This window comes from Balaenoptera musculus, chromosome 6, assembly GCF_009873245.2.
Source record: "Balaenoptera musculus isolate JJ_BM4_2016_0621 chromosome 6, mBalMus1.pri.v3, whole genome shotgun sequence".
Taxonomy (NCBI): Eukaryota; Metazoa; Chordata; class Mammalia; order Artiodactyla; family Balaenopteridae; genus Balaenoptera; species Balaenoptera musculus.
This window is the reverse complement of record NC_045790.1, coordinates 73,741,377-73,758,318: the sequence shown is the minus strand read 5'-3', so window position 1 is coordinate 73,758,318 and position 16,942 is coordinate 73,741,377. Positions and strand designations below refer to the sequence as shown.

The 16,942-nt window shown below is 38.7% G+C and overlaps 1 protein-coding gene and 1 pseudogene across 1 annotated transcript in view; one reads left to right on the top strand and one right to left on the bottom strand.

Annotated features, from left to right (window-relative positions):
* Positions 1–16,942, top strand: part of GNA14 (G protein subunit alpha 14) — a 195,279-nt gene that overhangs the window by 65,683 nt on the left and 112,654 nt on the right. The gene's annotated exons all lie outside the window — the stretch shown is intronic.
* On the bottom strand, positions 4,895–4,987 carry LOC118897563 (annotated as a pseudogene).

The following is a 16,942-nucleotide window of genomic DNA, read 5'->3' as shown; positions in this document are numbered from 1 at the left end:
AATGAATTACATTCTGAGAGCAAAAAAGACAGTTTTTAAAAGGGTGGGAGTAGGTTAAACCTCCAAATATTACTTAAAACTCTGGGACTTAGAGTTATATTGTCATTCCTGGTGATGAGAGTAAGAACTTACAATACTGAGTGGGCATTTTGAAGTCTTTTGAACTTTTCTTGGTTGGGTTATTTGTTTGTTCTTTAACGATTAATTTGAGTATTTTCACGCACTGCTGATGAGATATGTTGACTGGCATATCCACTCTGGAGGGCAGTTTTGTGGTGTCTATCAACGTTTCAGAAGCACAGGCAATTTTTTGACTTCAGGTCTACCTTTGAGAAACACTCCCATATGTGGACAAGGATTCATGCATAACTGGGTTTTTCAGCCTTAGCACTACTGGTATTTGGGGCCAGACGATTCTTTGTTTTGGGAGGCTGTCCTGTGCATTGTAGGATGTTTAGCAGTATCCCTGGCCTCTACCCACTAGATGCCAGTGGCAACCCCAGTTGTGACAACCAAAAATGTGTCCAGACATTGCCAAATGTGCCCAGGGGAGCAAAATTGCTTCCTGTTGAGAGCCGCTGATGTATAAGAATGCTACTGGGGCACTTTCTTTGTAATGTCAGATGAACGGCAAATATCCTAAATGCCCATCTTTTAAAACAGAACCGTTCAATAGACATATAATGTGAGCCACATAAGTAATTTTATGTTTTCTAATGATTGCATTAATAAAAGTAAAAACAGGTGAAATTGATTTTAATGTTATATTTTATTTGATCCAATATATCCAACATATTTTCCTTTCAATGTACAATTAAGATTGAAAAATTATTAACAAGATAACGTATATATTTTTTCTTAGTAAGTATTCAAAATCCGGCATGTATTTTGTACTTACGGCACATCTCAGCTCATACCAGCTTCACTCAAGTATTCGGTAGCCACCTGTAGCTAGTGGCTACCATATTGGATGGCATGGATTTAGAGGAATGGCTTCTAAAAATAACTATGCCATGTTCCTACTGTGCACCAGTTACAAATAATGAGGCTGAGAAGTACCGCATGGAAAGAGCTCAAAGGCACATTGTTAAGTGAAAACAGAGCAGCAGAATAATACGTGTGGTATGACACGTGTTAAAAATTATTCTGAGGGACTTCCCTGGTGGCGCAGTGGTTAAGAATCTGCCTGCCAATGCAGGGGACACGGGTTCAAGCCCTGGTCCGGGAAGATCCCTCATGCTGCGGACCAACTAAGCCCGTGAGCCACAATTACTGAGCCTGTGCTCTAGAGCCCGTGCTCCACAGCAAAGAGCAGCCGCCGCAATGAGAAGCCTGTGCACCGTGACCAAGAGTAGCCCCCCTGCTCGCCGCAACTAGAGAAAGCCCGCGTGCAGCGACGAAGACCCAACACAGCCAAAAAGAAATAAATTAATTAATTTAAAAAATTATTTTGAAAAATGAAATGTACATGTATTTTCATATGTATGTATATTCACTAATATATCTGTGAAAATACATATGTATGCAAATAAATAGAAAGCGTTCTGGAAGAACACCCATCATTGAGAAGGGTCTGGGGTTTGTCGGGGGAGCAGTGGAGGTGGCCAAGGCAGGATTTAGCTGTAATATTTTAATTTTTTAAATAAGGAAAGATATATTCATGTATAATATATTCGTGTATAACTTGTGTAGTAATAAGGCTTTAAAAAGTGAGCTCATTAGGTCTAACCATCCCGACAGCCTCTGCGTGTCAGTGGTTTTCAACCTGGGCTGTACCTTAGAATCACCAGGGGGGCTTTCTAAAAATATCCTGCCTGGACCCCACCTTGCACCGATCTTCTATCTTAAACTCTTCAGATGATTCCAAAGTGTGGCCAGTATTGAGAACCACAATCCTGGTTGTTTGAAGGTGTGTCCTTCAAACAATTATCTGCGGACATTTCTCAAGAAAAGAGTTTGATAAGGATCTGAGGGAAGGTACTTTGAGGCATATTGTCTGGTGAGGGTTTTCTGTTGTTGAAAAAGGGCAGATCCATATTTTAACGATAAACAGATCAAATGAGCTGAGGGATGGGTTTAACATTGTTTTGTGAAAATTGTACTTCCTGACAAGACTCTTCCTAGTCCACGGCCATCCAACTTCAAGTCAAGTTTCGCCAAGAGTCTGTGAAAGTAGCGCTGGTCTTTCTTTAAAGCAATTCTACATGAACTCTAACAAATGAACATATATAGTGGCAAGACCCAAAGTTGCACTCCATAGAAAATTGTCTAATAGGTAGTTCACAAAAGAAAGGATTATATAGACTTTAAAAAAGTATTTATTTAGATTCTTGAGCGCATCGTCACCATTTGAAAATAGGAGGTTAACCATCCTTGCTATTTAGAAAGTACCACTTCAGTTGGATTGATAGGAAAAATCTCGTTAAAAATTTTTTTCCTGTTGCTGTGTTCTGCCTGAGTGCATGACAATTACAACGTCAGTGCCAGCCAGGGTGAAGCCAGTGTAATTTCATTTGACAAGATAAGCCGCTCTGAGAATCAGGCGTATTTTACACTTGATCCAGGGTCAATATTGGTTTGGGATGCAGTTCTTGTATATTTCTCCGTCATTGGTCTCTGCACTTAGAAATGAAACAAATCAATGTTTGGTAAGACTTACAGCCATTATCTGTCTGTTCTGAGGCTTTGAAAATTCCCAGAAATTGCCTGACTTACTGAATGCTCCATTCATTTGCCCTGGGGTTTAAAGGAGCACACTCCTGTCACCATGGAAACAGACTCACATTCTAAGGAAACTGATTCAGAACCTCCCTCCTAATGATAACATATAGCATGAGCTCTGAAGAGAATAAAGGATCTAATTAGATTCCATTGTTGAGAGGATGGTGTCCCCTTGATCCACGAATCTCTTCCTTGTTTGGTTTTAGTGCCTAGGTTGACATTTGCGGGGCAATAGTATCTGGTGAGAGTTTGATACTTTAATCCCTTGCCACTGAGCAACTGCATTTGTGTGAACAACCCAAATGTCCGATTGGTTTCATAGAGACTCTGAGGTTGGTGGGCATTTGATAACAGCTACCAATGTTTGCTCCCAGAAGCCTAGTAATCTGGTATTGGGCTCTAACTCTGGCTGGGGCTGGAATAAACTAGTTAAGACCTATAGGAGGCCCCATGATCTGAAAATGGTCGATTTAGGAAAAAGACTACTTAAAGTGACCCTAATTAGAATGGGTCCCGATATTTTATACTAAATACTGGGGGTGGGGGTGGCTTAATTGGAATTTCATTTTGAAAAAGAAAACAAAAATTATAAACATAAAGTTATTTGGTCTTACAATTTAAAAACTTAGCTTTTAATATCAAGAATGGTTGTAAATATAGGTTGAATCAAGCATGAAACAAGTATGGCATTTTAAAAAATATTTATATGCACAACACACTGTCATAAGCATGTGTAGATTTTGATACCACCTCTCAACTCACCACCTACCCAATAGACACAAGTATGGTATTTAAAAAAAAATTTTTTTTTTTATTGAACTATAGTTGATTTACAGTGCTGTGCCAATCTCTGCTGTACAGCAGAGTGACTCCGTTATATGCATATAGACATTCTACTTTTTTTAATATTCTTTCCCATTTTGGTTTATCATGGGATATTGAATATAGTTCCCTGTGCTATACAGTAGGACCTTGTTGTTTAAATATGGTATTTTTTGTTGTAAAATTTCCAGCAGAACTTGGTAGCTAATGGGTGTGTTCCGGCACTTGGGACTTTTTCCAGATGCTAATGTTTGAATGTTTCAATCATTCAAACCACTCCCTCTTCACTACCTCAGTAGGTTTCTGCCTCCCTTTTTCCTGTTACTTTCTACTTCCTAGAATAAATGCCTTACTCTAGCTTCGTGGCTCCCTTCTTTGCCCTCCTCCTCCCTCATATGAGATAATTCTTTTGGATTCTGTCCCTTCATTTGTGTTCTTCAAGTAGCTTCCTTGCTCCTAGTCCTCATTCCTCACTCACTTTAGGTGCTCCGTCCTTGATAGGACTATTCAGACTCTACTCTTTCTTTCTCCCTAGACTTTCCGTAGCACTTATCTGTTCCATTCAATGTGGCACTTAATCACACACTACTTTCTAAATTTATTTAAATGATGTGTTGTTATATGCCTTGCCTACTCACACAGTGTCCTTGAGAGAAGGGATGGTGTGTCTTCAGGACCCTAGCACAAAGCCATTCACGCTATTGGATCTCAAGATCCTATTGTCGAATTTTGTTCAGTTATTTGAACTCAGTGGTTTCTGAGTTTTCTGAATACATAGTGTTAGCCTATGATTTTACTTTTTTACAACTGCTGAAGTTTTCTAACGAAATCCCATAAGCAGCTATTCCAGAAACATCTACAGACTCATAGGATGTTAGAGGGAATTATTTCTAAATACATACATGGGTAATTCATGTGGCTAAAATCTTGCCTGTGGGTTGAAAATGTCCTAGTCCATCAAGCTTTGAAATCCTCCAAAGAAAGTCAATAATATTGGGTTGGCCAAAAGGTATGTACCCAATACATCGTTTGAGCTTTATCCCAAAGTGAAGGATGAAGCAGTGCAAAAGAGGAGAGATTTCCTAAGAAAGAAAGACCCCTCTGTAAGGCCCCTTTTGACTGGTAGAAACTAGGCAACAGGAAAATAAGATATAGATTTGATGTTTGTTAGTGTAGTAATAAGTTAGCTAGCTGAAGGAAAATGGAATCACATCCTAGCTTCCTGAGTTTTGTGCTAAGTATTGACTTAAGTGTTAGGAAACACTTATTATAAAACATTTTTAAAAATTGAAGTGTAGTTGATTTACAGTATTAGTTTCAGCTGTACATCATAATGATTCAATATTTTTAGAAAAATATGGAATACGTCACGAATTTGAGTGTCATCCTGCTAATCTTCCCTGTATTGTTCCAATTTTATTATATGTGCTGCCGAAGTGAGCACCACCATTTTTTATTGTGATAAAATATATATAACAAAATTTACTAAACCATTTTAAGATGTACAACTCAGTGATTAAGTACATTTACAATATTGGGCAACCATCACCACTAGCCATTTACAGAACTTTTTTCATCATCCCAAAGAGAAAGTCTGTACCCATTAAACAATAACTCTCCATTCCTCTTAACCCAGCTCCTGGAAACCTTTATTCTACATTCTGTTTCTATGAATTTGCTATTCTAGCTTAGGTACCTTGTATAAGTGGAATCATATAATATTTTCCCTTTTGTGTTTGACCTATTTCACTTGGCATAATGTTTTTAAGGTTCGTCTGTGTTGCAGCATGTATCAAAACTGCCTTCCTTTTTAAGGCTGAATAATATTCCATTGTATGTAGATACCACATTTTGTTTATCCCTTCCTCTGTTGATGGGTGAACATCTGTTAAACTGCGAAATATTGGTATCACTTGCTTGGCATGTTATAGTGTTTTTTCTGATTCACCCTCACCCTTTCCCCCCTTTAAAAGATTTCTTATCCCTGGCCTCTACAGAGGGATTTCTGTATCTCAGTAAACAAGTTTGTTCAACTAGTCTGGGAAGGTATTTTGACCCAACAGAGAGGGATGGATGAGACCAGGTGTGATCAGCTTAGCCATGCCCCATCCTTATTGTCAGCCCTGCGTGGAGGTGCCTTTAGAGGCCTAGAGGGAACAATGCCATATATTATAATGGGTACAAAGTGACACTTGTGAAGCTTGTTTAAATCTTTGTGTAAAAACTCTGAAAAAATTCTGATCTAAGTTTGTATTTGTGAAAGCTTTGGGAGGGAAGACTAAACATTTGAGAATTATCATTCTGGCTGAGGCAGCTCTCTGGAGTAATACGAGTTGAGGCCCAGAGGAATTTGTGGAGTCATAGCCAAGAATCCCAAGAGACAGTATTTCTTCTGGTTCATGTGAAAGTGGTGAGAGCAACAGACTTTAAATCAGGCTCAAAGATAAGAGAAAGAACAAAGGCAGGCAGCACCGGCCAAGACCCAGATATTCAGCTCCACCTGCTCAGATGCTCGGGGGAGGGTTTCCATGTTCACTAACGGTACTTCCTAGGGGAGATACAACACGGGCTTAGAGGCTGTGAAGTTGCTGCTTTAGAACACAGAGGAAAACAAAGGTAGTGAGTGTCTGAATTCTGTATTTTGTAGGCTTCTTCTGCCTTTCTATAGAAGGCAGGCCCCAGTCTCCATCCCCACCCCAGCCTTTTATGGGAGGAGCAGCAAGCAGTGACACCTGGGTCCAAGGTCTCCTCATCTACACCGAGTGGACAACCTCACCTGGTTTCTACCACTCCCTACACACACTTTCTAGACATGATTTTGCTGTAATTAGGTTTAGACATACTATCTGGGAACTCCATAAACCCCTTCCCCTGGAAGGCCTGCTTAGCTGTGTCACATGAGGTATCTGAGCAGCTGGGCACAGAGTCGAAGTCTATTACTTAAAACTGGAAATGCTTTAAAATAATGACTTCTGAAAATATCTACATTTCCTCATTTTTATTATGCAACATTTTAAAAAATAAAAACATCAAAGCCATGGTATAATGAACTCCCCTTCTCATCTATCTAAATTCAATAATTTTAAACATTTTGTTATATTTATCTATCTACCTATCTATATCTATCTATTCCGTTTTGCTGAACCATTTGAAAGTTAGTTGCAGACATCATGGCATGACATCTCTACTGCTTCTTAATTAAGAACATTCTTCTACAAAAACAAAACACCGTGATCACACCTGAGAGTATTAATAACACTTCCATATTATGAACTATACAATCTAGGTTGAAATACTCTTAATTTTCTTAAGAATAATAAAAAAATTAGTTTCCTAACGGAAGCCTCAGAGACTGGGAAACTTAGATTTCAGAGGCTGAAGAATTATAAAGGAGGAATGATGTGTTGCCATGTGGAAACTATGAGACTTGGAGCCGGAGTCCTATGTTGCAGTTTTAAATCGTTATAAGGCGTCAGGGAAGGCATTTAGCTTTCTGAGCTCATTGGCAAAATGAGGGGGTTGGGTAGAATAATCCCTAAGGTCCCTCTGATTCCCCCCCTCAAATATGTGATTATTAATTGCTAATGTAAAAATATTGTGCAAATGATACCCTGGGTTTTTGGAGAACGTGTCTTTTTCCCTCTTCATTCTTGATTAGGGATTGTCTAGTTGAGTGATGAAAATGAAAGGTAACCTGCCTTTCTGTGGTGCCATTTTCTCCTATGAAATAATTATCTATTAACCACTGCACCGCTTGTTCCACTGGAGGAAGAACAGTTTTAAACTTGGCTGACTTCTTTGTACCATTTATTTGTACCATTTATTCCAGGCCTGCTCTCGTTTTTCCATGATATTTTTGTTAGTCATTGAAAAGACGGTTTCATCTCCTGCCAGAAAGGCTCCCTAATGTGGGCCATTCATATTCCCTACTAACCAATATTTTGTTCTTAATGAAACATTGTTTGAGTCATTATGGAGTGAGAGTGCTCAGCAAAATGTCTGTACTTGGCCCTGGTACATGAAAACACTGGGAAGACCAAGGTGGTCTTCTCTGACTTCACTGTGATTTTATTGATACACATCGGGTTCTGGTTATTTTCCCAGTGGGCCAGAATTATTATACTCTCGGCTATAATAAGTCTGGGGGTTGTGGCTGGTTCTCTCAACTCACATAGTCCCACTGAGTCGGTTGCTTCTTTTTCTGTTTCTATCATCCTTTTTTTCCTCTCTCCCTCTTTCTCTCTCCCTTCTCCTTTCTTTCTCATTCACTTCTTCGTTCGTTCATTTCTTCAGTATATGCATGTATTGCGTGCCTCCTCACCCGCAGACACAGGGCAGGGCTGTGGGGAAGCGGCATCCCTATCCCGTTGGTTTATTTCTACATTGGCTGTAACCCATGTCAAAATGAAGGGCTGTTAAAGGGTCATGGCCTTGAAGACCCTGCTTGATTCCCATAGTGAAAAAGAAAAGGGACCTGTGGAATGTGTGTGTAGCATATTAGTTACTTAGGAGGCAATTTCCACCCAAGCTTCTGATTTGAGAAACCAGGGACTGGTTAGGAGCGAGAAGTTGGGGAGCTTAGAGCACACGGTGGTGACCGGCCTGGGCTGCAAGAAAGAGGAAAGCTGGTTCTCTGGGATTTGCTAACACAAATGCAGACGCATCGTGATGTTTTGGTGGTGGCCTGGAACAATCTAGTTTTATGATGAGTGCATTTTCTTCCTTTCTAAAACATTGATGCATTAGGTTAAGAAAATAATAATAAAAATAAAACCTTCCCCAGATGTAGTGCTCAGAATTGGATTGCTTTCATCAATGTCATCTGTAAGCTCTGTCATGGCCCCTCCTTTTCCCTCGTGATTACCACCCCCCCCCCCCGGTCTCCCATTAACATCCATCTGGATGTAGCCACCATGATTCTTTGAATCCGTTCTCCATATATTTCATAGCTATGCAACTGTGAAGTAGCACATTTTGTGTGTACTTAAAAATGAATGTTGAAGTAAATGGTATGTAAGACTCATTTGGCAACCTGCTTTGATTTATGTATTTATCTTTCACTCGGCACTGCTTTATAAGATCCATCTATGTGAGAGGGTGTGGAGAAAAGGGAACCCTGTTGCACTGTTGGTGGGAATGTGAATCGATACAGCCACTATGGAGAACAATATGGAGATTCCTTAAGAAACTAAAAATAGAACTACCATATGACCCAGCAATCCCACTACTGGGCATATATCCTGAGAAAACCATAATTGAAAAAGAGTCATGCACCACAATGTTCATTGCAGCTCTATTTACAATAGCCAGGACATGGAAGCAACCTAAGTGTCCATCGACAGATGAATGGATAAAGAAGATGTGGCACATATTGTATATACAATGGAATATTACTCAGCCATAAAAAGAAATGAAATTGAATTATTTGTAGTGAGGTGGATGGACCTAGAGACTGTCATACAGAGTGAAGTAAGTCAGAAGGAGAAAAACAAATACCGTATGCTAACACATATATATGGAATCTTAAAAAAAAAAACCCAAAACAAACACATATATATGGAATCTAGAAAAAAAAAGGGGCAGGACAGGAATAAAGATGCAGACATAGAGAATGGACTTGAGGACACGGGGAGGGGGGGAAGGGTAAGCTGTGACAAAGAGAGTGGACATATATACACTACCAAATGATAGCTAGTGGGAAGCAGCCGCATAGAACAGGGAGATCAGCTTGGTGCTTTGTGACCACCTAGAGGGGTGGGATAGGGAGGGTGGGAGGGAGACGCAAGAGAGAGGAGATATGGGGATATATGTATATGTATAGCTGATTCACTTTGTTATAAAGCAGAAACTAACACACCTTTGTAAAGCAATTATATTCCAATAAAGATGTTAAAAAAAGTTATTGAAAAAAAAATAAAAGAGGGTTGCCTGCACTTAGAGACTTGAAAAAAAAAAAGATCCATCTCTGTGGCTCTACACTAGATCCCATTAGAGTAGAATGAAGAGCACTCCTTTTCATTGCTGTGAAACATTTCATCCAACAAATACACATTTCTTTGGACATGGGGGCAGTTTTCAGTTCTTCACATTAACAAACAATAGTGCTGCATGTTGCCTTGTGCACGTGAAGAGATGATACTTTTTTCTCCAACTCTTTTGTTTTGAAAATTTTCAAACCTGTAGGAAAGCTGAAAGAGCATACAATAATCACCTGCTTTTTTTTAAACCTAATATATCCAATTATTTAATTGTACTATATTCGCTTTCTCATCTCCACCACCCCCCTGCCCCCAACACCAGTCCATTTAGGCTGCTATAACAGAATACTGCAGACTGGGTGGCTTATGAACAACAGAAATTTTTCACTGTTCTGGAGGCTGGAATGTCCAAGATCAGGGTGCCAGCAGATTCTGCATCTGGTGAAGGCCTCCTTCCCGGTTCGTAGACTACATCTTTTCACTGTGTCCTCACATGGCAGAAGGGGTAAATCTAACTCTCTGGAGTCTCTTTTATAAGGGCACTAATCCTGTGAGGGTGGAACCCTTATGACCTAAGCACATTCTAAAGGCCCCACCTCCTAATACTGTTACCTTGGGTTCATAATTCCATCTTCCCAAAACTTTTTATCTTTTGAGCAAAGAACTGTTGCAGGTGCCTTTTACACCCTTCCAGGGAATTGAAATTTTTTCCATTAAGAGAATTGTGTAAAGACTGAAATAAATGGAAATCCGAAGATGCAATGTCTGGTGAATACAGAGGATGAATCAGAACTTCCCAGCCAAGCCGTAACAGTTTTTTGCCTGGTAGAAACGTGGTCTTGCGTTATCCTGATGGAAGATTATGCATTTTCTGTTGACTAATTCTGGACACTTTTCATCGAGTGCTACTTTCATTTGGTTTAATTGGGAGCAGTACTTGTTGGAATTAATTGTTGGGTTTTCCGGAAGGAGCTCGTAATAGAGAACTCCCTTCCAATCCCACCATATACACAACATCACCTTCTTTGGATGAAGACCGGCCTTTGGTATGGCTGGTGTTGGTTCATTCCACTTGCCCCACGATTTCTTCCATTCCCACATTACTGTAAAATATCCACTTTTCATCGCCCGTCACAATTTGTTTTAAAAACAGAATGTTGTCGTTACGTTTAAATAGAGAATTGCATGCAGAAATACGGTCAAGAAGGTTTTTTTCGCTTAACTTATGTGGGACCCAAACATCAAAGCGATTAACATAACCAAGCGGTGCAAATGATTTTCAGTGCTTGATTTGGATATTTTGAGTATGTTGGCCATCTCCCGCGTGGTATAACATTGATCATTCTCAATTTATGTCTCGATTTGATCACTATCAACTTCACCTGACCGTGGAGCATCGTCCAGCAAGAAATTTCCAGCACAAAACTTTGCAAAGCACTTTTGACACGCTTGATCAGTCACAGCACCTTCTCCATACACTGCACAAATCTTTTTTTGCATTTCAGTTGCATTTTTACCTTTCTTGAACTAATAAAGCATAATATGCTGAAAATGTTGCTTTGTTTCCTTCCATCTTCAATATTAAAATGGCTACAAAAATTCACCAATTTTGATAAGTTCTTTTAAAATGCACGCTGATATGACAGCTGTCACAATACAGTCTAACAAAATTGTGTCTAATGAAGTTAAAGACAGCTAAGTGCTACTAGAGCCATCTTACGGGGAAAACCGAACAAACTTTTTGGCCAACCCAATATATACACACACATATATGTATATGTGTTTAAGTTTTTTTTTTAATCTGAATCTTTAAAGTTTTAGACTTCACTGCTAAGTATTCCGGCACAGATCTTCTAATAACAAGGTCATTCTCTTATATAACCACAATACAGTGATCATGCCTAAGAAATTAAATAATTGCAGAGTATCATATAGTACCAATCTAGAATATGTATATTTTTATTTTAAAAAATACTGCTGGGACTTCCCTGGTGGAGCAGTGGTTAAGAATCTGCCTGCCAATGCAGGGCACATGGGTTCGAGCCCTGGTCTGGGAAGATCCCACATGCCGCGGAGCAACTAGGCCCGTGCGCCCCAACTACTGAGCCTGCGCTCTAGAGCCCATGAGCCACAACTACTGAGCCCGCATGCCACAACTACTGAAGCCTATGCGCCTAGAGCCTGGGCTCCACAACAAGAGAAGCCACCGCAATGAGAAGCCCACACGCCACAATGAAGAGTAGCCCCCGCTCGCTGCAACTAGAGAAAACCCGCATGCAGCAGCGAAGACCCAATGCAGCCAAAAATAAATAAATAAATAAATTTAAAAAAATACTGCCAAAGTCTCTCCAAAGCATCTGTACTAATTTATTGTTCCCAACAGCCACGCATGAAAATTTCAACTTCCCCAGACATTCACCAACATTTTATTATCTCACTTTAATTTTTGCCAGTTAGTTGGATAAAAAAGTTATCTACTTTTACATTTGCATTTTAAAAAAGAAAAATCAGCCACAAAAACATGTAATTCAACTAAAAGATTTTATCTTTGTCAAAGTCGAAATGAGATCCCAATTTGGCTTCCAGCACAGGGTAATAAGCTCCATGTCTGTGAGCAATTTAGAGCAGGATTCTTATATTTTTTCTGAAAATTTAGGAAAAAAATATAATGCAGCTCAATTCTTCATTTTATAAACATAGACCTTTCAGCCAAAAGTCTTGTCAGGGAATGTTTTGACACAGTTATCTTGGGGGTCTGAAGTTTTTTCAGTGATGCATTAATAGTATCAGTTTAAAATTAATATAAATCGTTAACTTTAATATTAGAATAGCCTACAGGATATGAAGCCCTCACATTGAGAATAGAGAGGAAACAGAACAGACTGGGTCCCTGCTCTTCATGACAGTAAAACTGATACTAAAACTTAAAAAAAATTTTTTTACCAAAAACTCTTAGGTTTAAACTTTGACAACTGATAGACATGGATGCTCATAACCAAATGTGGATAGAATTTTGTTTACTTTTTATGAATAAGTAATAAAAACAAACACTATATCTGTACTACCCAGTGATTAACATTTGGTGACGATAATTCCGACTTAGAATTATATGTGTGTGTGTGTATGTGTGTATGCAAGCATAGGAATAATCCAGATCACTTTCACCTTAAAGTAACACTGACACTCATTGAGTGTTTGCTATGGGCTAAGCACTGGTTTAAGTGCATGTACTATTGTCATTCCCATTTTCCAGAGTCAGTCATTGAGGTTCAAGGTTAGGCAGCAGGTGAGTGGCCGACCTAGAATTTGAGCACTGGGAGCCCTCTTCACCTTTACTGTACTCCCTCCAGTTTTATGCATTACTTTTTCATTCACTGTACTAGAAACATCATTTCATGTCAGTAAGTATCTATCTACATTGATTTTCTTAGCTGTATAATATTTCCATTGTATAGTCACCATAACTAATTGATTTCATCACCTACCACTGCACATTTGTTTTTTGTTTTTTTTTTTTGCTATTGTGTTTAATGCTGTATCACTGTACATTATATTTATATTTGGCTACTTGTCCAACAATTTCTTCTGAAATCCTAGAATTGGAATTTCTGGATGACATGATGACACATTTTGAAGTTGATCCAAGCTGTCATGTTGCTTCATATTGCTGCACAGGTGCTGTAGGAATAAATTGGAGTGGGGGATCTGTTTTATATTCCCACTAACACTGGAGTTTTTTCAAATTTGCCCCTCTAATAGACAAAATACGGCATCTCATGGTTTTCATTTGTACTCTTTCATTATAGTGAGGCGAAACATTTTTCATATGCCTACTTGTATTTTCTTTTTATGAATTGCCTTTTTGTACTTTCCATGTTTTCTCTTCTATTGATGTTGTCTTTTAAAAATTGATTTGCAATAGCTCTTTCAATGAAGAATATAAATTCTTTGTTAAGTTAGAACAGTTTTTGCCTAGCAGAGCCTTTGGTTTTTCATGTTTTTTTCATGGTGTATTTTACATTTTGTTTATAATTTAAAAATCTGAATTTCCCTGATGCAATATTGGACAAATTTTCACGTTTACTTTCTTGACATATATTGATTTTTATAATTTTTTGTATATAAATCTTTAATTCATCTGGGATTGATTTTGATGTGCCATACAGATCTGATTTTTTCCCTTATGGTTAAAATCTAGTCCCAAAACTGTTTATTGAAATGCCATTTATGAAAATGGGAGGAGCAGTGCCTGGCACACACAGTTTCTCCATAAACAGTCCTAGCCTCCCCCCTCCCTGTCTCTGTCTCTTGCATAGTCTTAGAGGTACAAAGTAAGGAGCTTTGCCATATCCAAGAGTTAGGTTGGAGGAGGGGAAATAAGAGCAAGGCTAATAATTGGGATTTTACCGTTTCATCAATGATAAATATTTATGAAGCTCCTCTGAGTGACGTATGAGAATTGTTAGCTTCCATAAAGTTAGTTTGGGATCTTGATAGGCCTTTTTTCTTGGGATGTGTTTTTCCAGAAGGTCACATCATCACTAGGTAAATGGGAGTTGGTCCTTATCTGAATTTTCATAATGATACAGCAGACAGCAACCTTTAGAAAACACTGGTTGAGTTGCTTTTGCTTTTCTCCTGTTAGCCTGCATGACAGTGTTTCATTTTCATTGTCTGGCAAGGTTTCCATTGCTTGATGCTAGATGGAAAATAAATTAGACTCTCATTGTTATAGGCATGGTAGTGCTTAACCAGACTAATTTTATTTGGTTACAAGCACCCAAAATGTCTGAGGCATTAAAAAAAAAAACAACTAAGGTAAAATAATAATGATTTTTAAATTAGCTCTTGTTTCTCTGATGTATCAAGGCTAAGTAGGGCTACAATGGTAGATCATTTTGGAAGAGATTGCTCCTGCCCACTTGCTGAGTGAATTGGGTCTTGATTTGTTTCCTTTATTGTATCAGAGAGTAATCATCCTTTGTGAGGTGATCTTGGAATTCTTAAAGGAGCAGAAAGTAATTATTATAACTAATATGCCATAACAAAAAAGATAACCTAATTTACCAATTAATGTAACTTGTATCATACCTCGGAGTACAAGACTAAGAAGAGTGTCAGTTTTCAACACTAGTTAGGAAGGTTCATCAACAAATTCTGTTTTGTGCCAAAACCCAAGGTTTGAAGAATCTAAAAATGCTCAGAGCATCTTTTCTCACATTATTTTCATTTCTAAATCTTTTTCTCAGATTTGCTCATCTCTCAGTCTCTCAAAGCCTCTACAGTTCCTTCACTTTTTACCGCTAACTCCCCACAAAAATAAACCAAAAAAAGCGAACACATAAATAAATAATCCTCTAGAATCTGGATATTATAGATTCTTTCTGTTTTATATTAGAGCTTTTTGGGAATAGCTGAATGCTTCAGTTTCTTTGTATTAAGGCTGTACTGCAAATATTGTCATTCTAAAATCATTGCGCATATTTTCTACCAAATATGCCAAGAAGATGAAAATGATTGTCTTTTAAGAAAAACAAAGAACATGCCACCAACCCCTTTTTCTGTTTCTTGTTTCCTAAAGATGCTGCTCGGATCTGGTAGGAGAATAATCCTTTTCATGCATTTTTTACTATTATTTCCTCCTGTGGGGCTGGAATCGACCAGACTTTAGGAACAGGGGAGGGTCCCATGAAAGAGGGCTGCAGCTTCAGTTTGGAAACAGCTTCAGAATCTGATGGCCTAGTGATTTGGGGTCACTTGGAAGGGTGAATGGGTGAGCATGTGTATATGTCTGAGGAGATCCCAATTGAACTAATCTCTTGACTAGTCTTATGTCTGCCACGGTTGTACTTCATGGGGGAAGAGGGCAGGCTGAGGTGGACAAAAGGTGAGTTTATGCCAGCTGGTGGTTGACCAGATGTCACAATCAGAATAAAGAAATTTAAAGACCCTGCTTATCTGCAGGACAGAATTTGAATTGTAAAAACTTAGTAGATGAATGAAAATTGTATCCTCCAGAAACCCAAGAAGATTCAGAATTTGAAAAAGAATGAGGAGGGAGAGGAGGAAAAGAATAGCTAGAGGATGTACATCAAACTGTGCAAAAACATGAGCCAAGGACTCTTGATTTGGGTGGTTGCTGATTTGCAGGCATAAAAGTTCTGCATAAAAGTATAATGAAAAGTCTTAGCTAATCTGCCAGAGGTTGAAATTTTTCCTCTTCATTCTATCATGGAAAAACATTCATCCATATATATTCAAATGGGGGTAGGGGCAGGGGAAAACTAAGTAGACTGCTTGGAAATATTCACTGTTTCCATCAGGAAAATCAGAACTGAATTTTCAATTTCATAGAGGATTTAATGCAGGAATTAGGCCCACAATATTATACCAGTAAGAGAAAATCTCACGTCTGATCTTGAGACCTAATGTAACTAAATTTTCAGTGTATGAGAGTGAGTATGGAATTGACCATTTTATTTTATTTATTTATTAAAATATTTATTTACTTATTTATTTTTGGCTGCATCGGGTCTTGGTTGCGGCGCATGGGCTTCTCTCTACTTGTGGCGCCCGAGCTCTGTAGTTGCAGCATGTGGGCTCTCTAGTTGTGGCGTGCTGGCTTAGTTGCCCCACAGCATGTGCGATCTTAGTTCCCCGACCAGGGATCGAACCCGCGTCCCTTGCATTGGACGGTGGATTCTTAACCACTGGACCACCAGGGAAGTCCTGGAAGTGACCATTTTAATACGCACACTGTAGCCTATAACTAATCTTGTTTCTCCTGTGGACAACCTGACTCTGGTAAAAGTCCTGCCAAGGCCACCTCATTTCCGTCTCCCATTAGATTCCATTTGGATTTCAAAGTGTAGATAATGGTTAGATTATAGGAGAATATATAAAGTGTGATGTAATGGCTACTTCGAAGATACTTTAAATGCACTTTTAATTAGTATTGTCAAATTGATTTCACACTGTAGTGCCTAACTTGAATACATTTTATGAATGAAAAGACACGTGTCTGGATGATGATGGTTATTTCAGGGTGGATATTGATTTAAATGTGATCCCATGACATCACTCCCAATTATCCTGGGTGATATGGCTGGTCCAGAAGCACTGGCTAACTCAGAAGAATCTTAGCATACTGAGCAAATAGCATGAACCATTCTTACCTGCTTTTGAAGTTTTCTTCAGTTCTTAAAAACCCTGGGTGAAAACAAGTACTCTCTCTTTTAGTCTATCATCCTTTCAGCAAATAACTAGAAGTCAGATGTTTCTGTACTGGGTAGATATCACTATATACCAAAATATATCCAGGCTGGGAGAGTATATCCTGAGTAAAAGTGAGAAATAAGAGTATTTGCCATCTATGGATATTTACCTCTTCGACCCCATGTGTGTGTCAAGCCAGGGAGGCA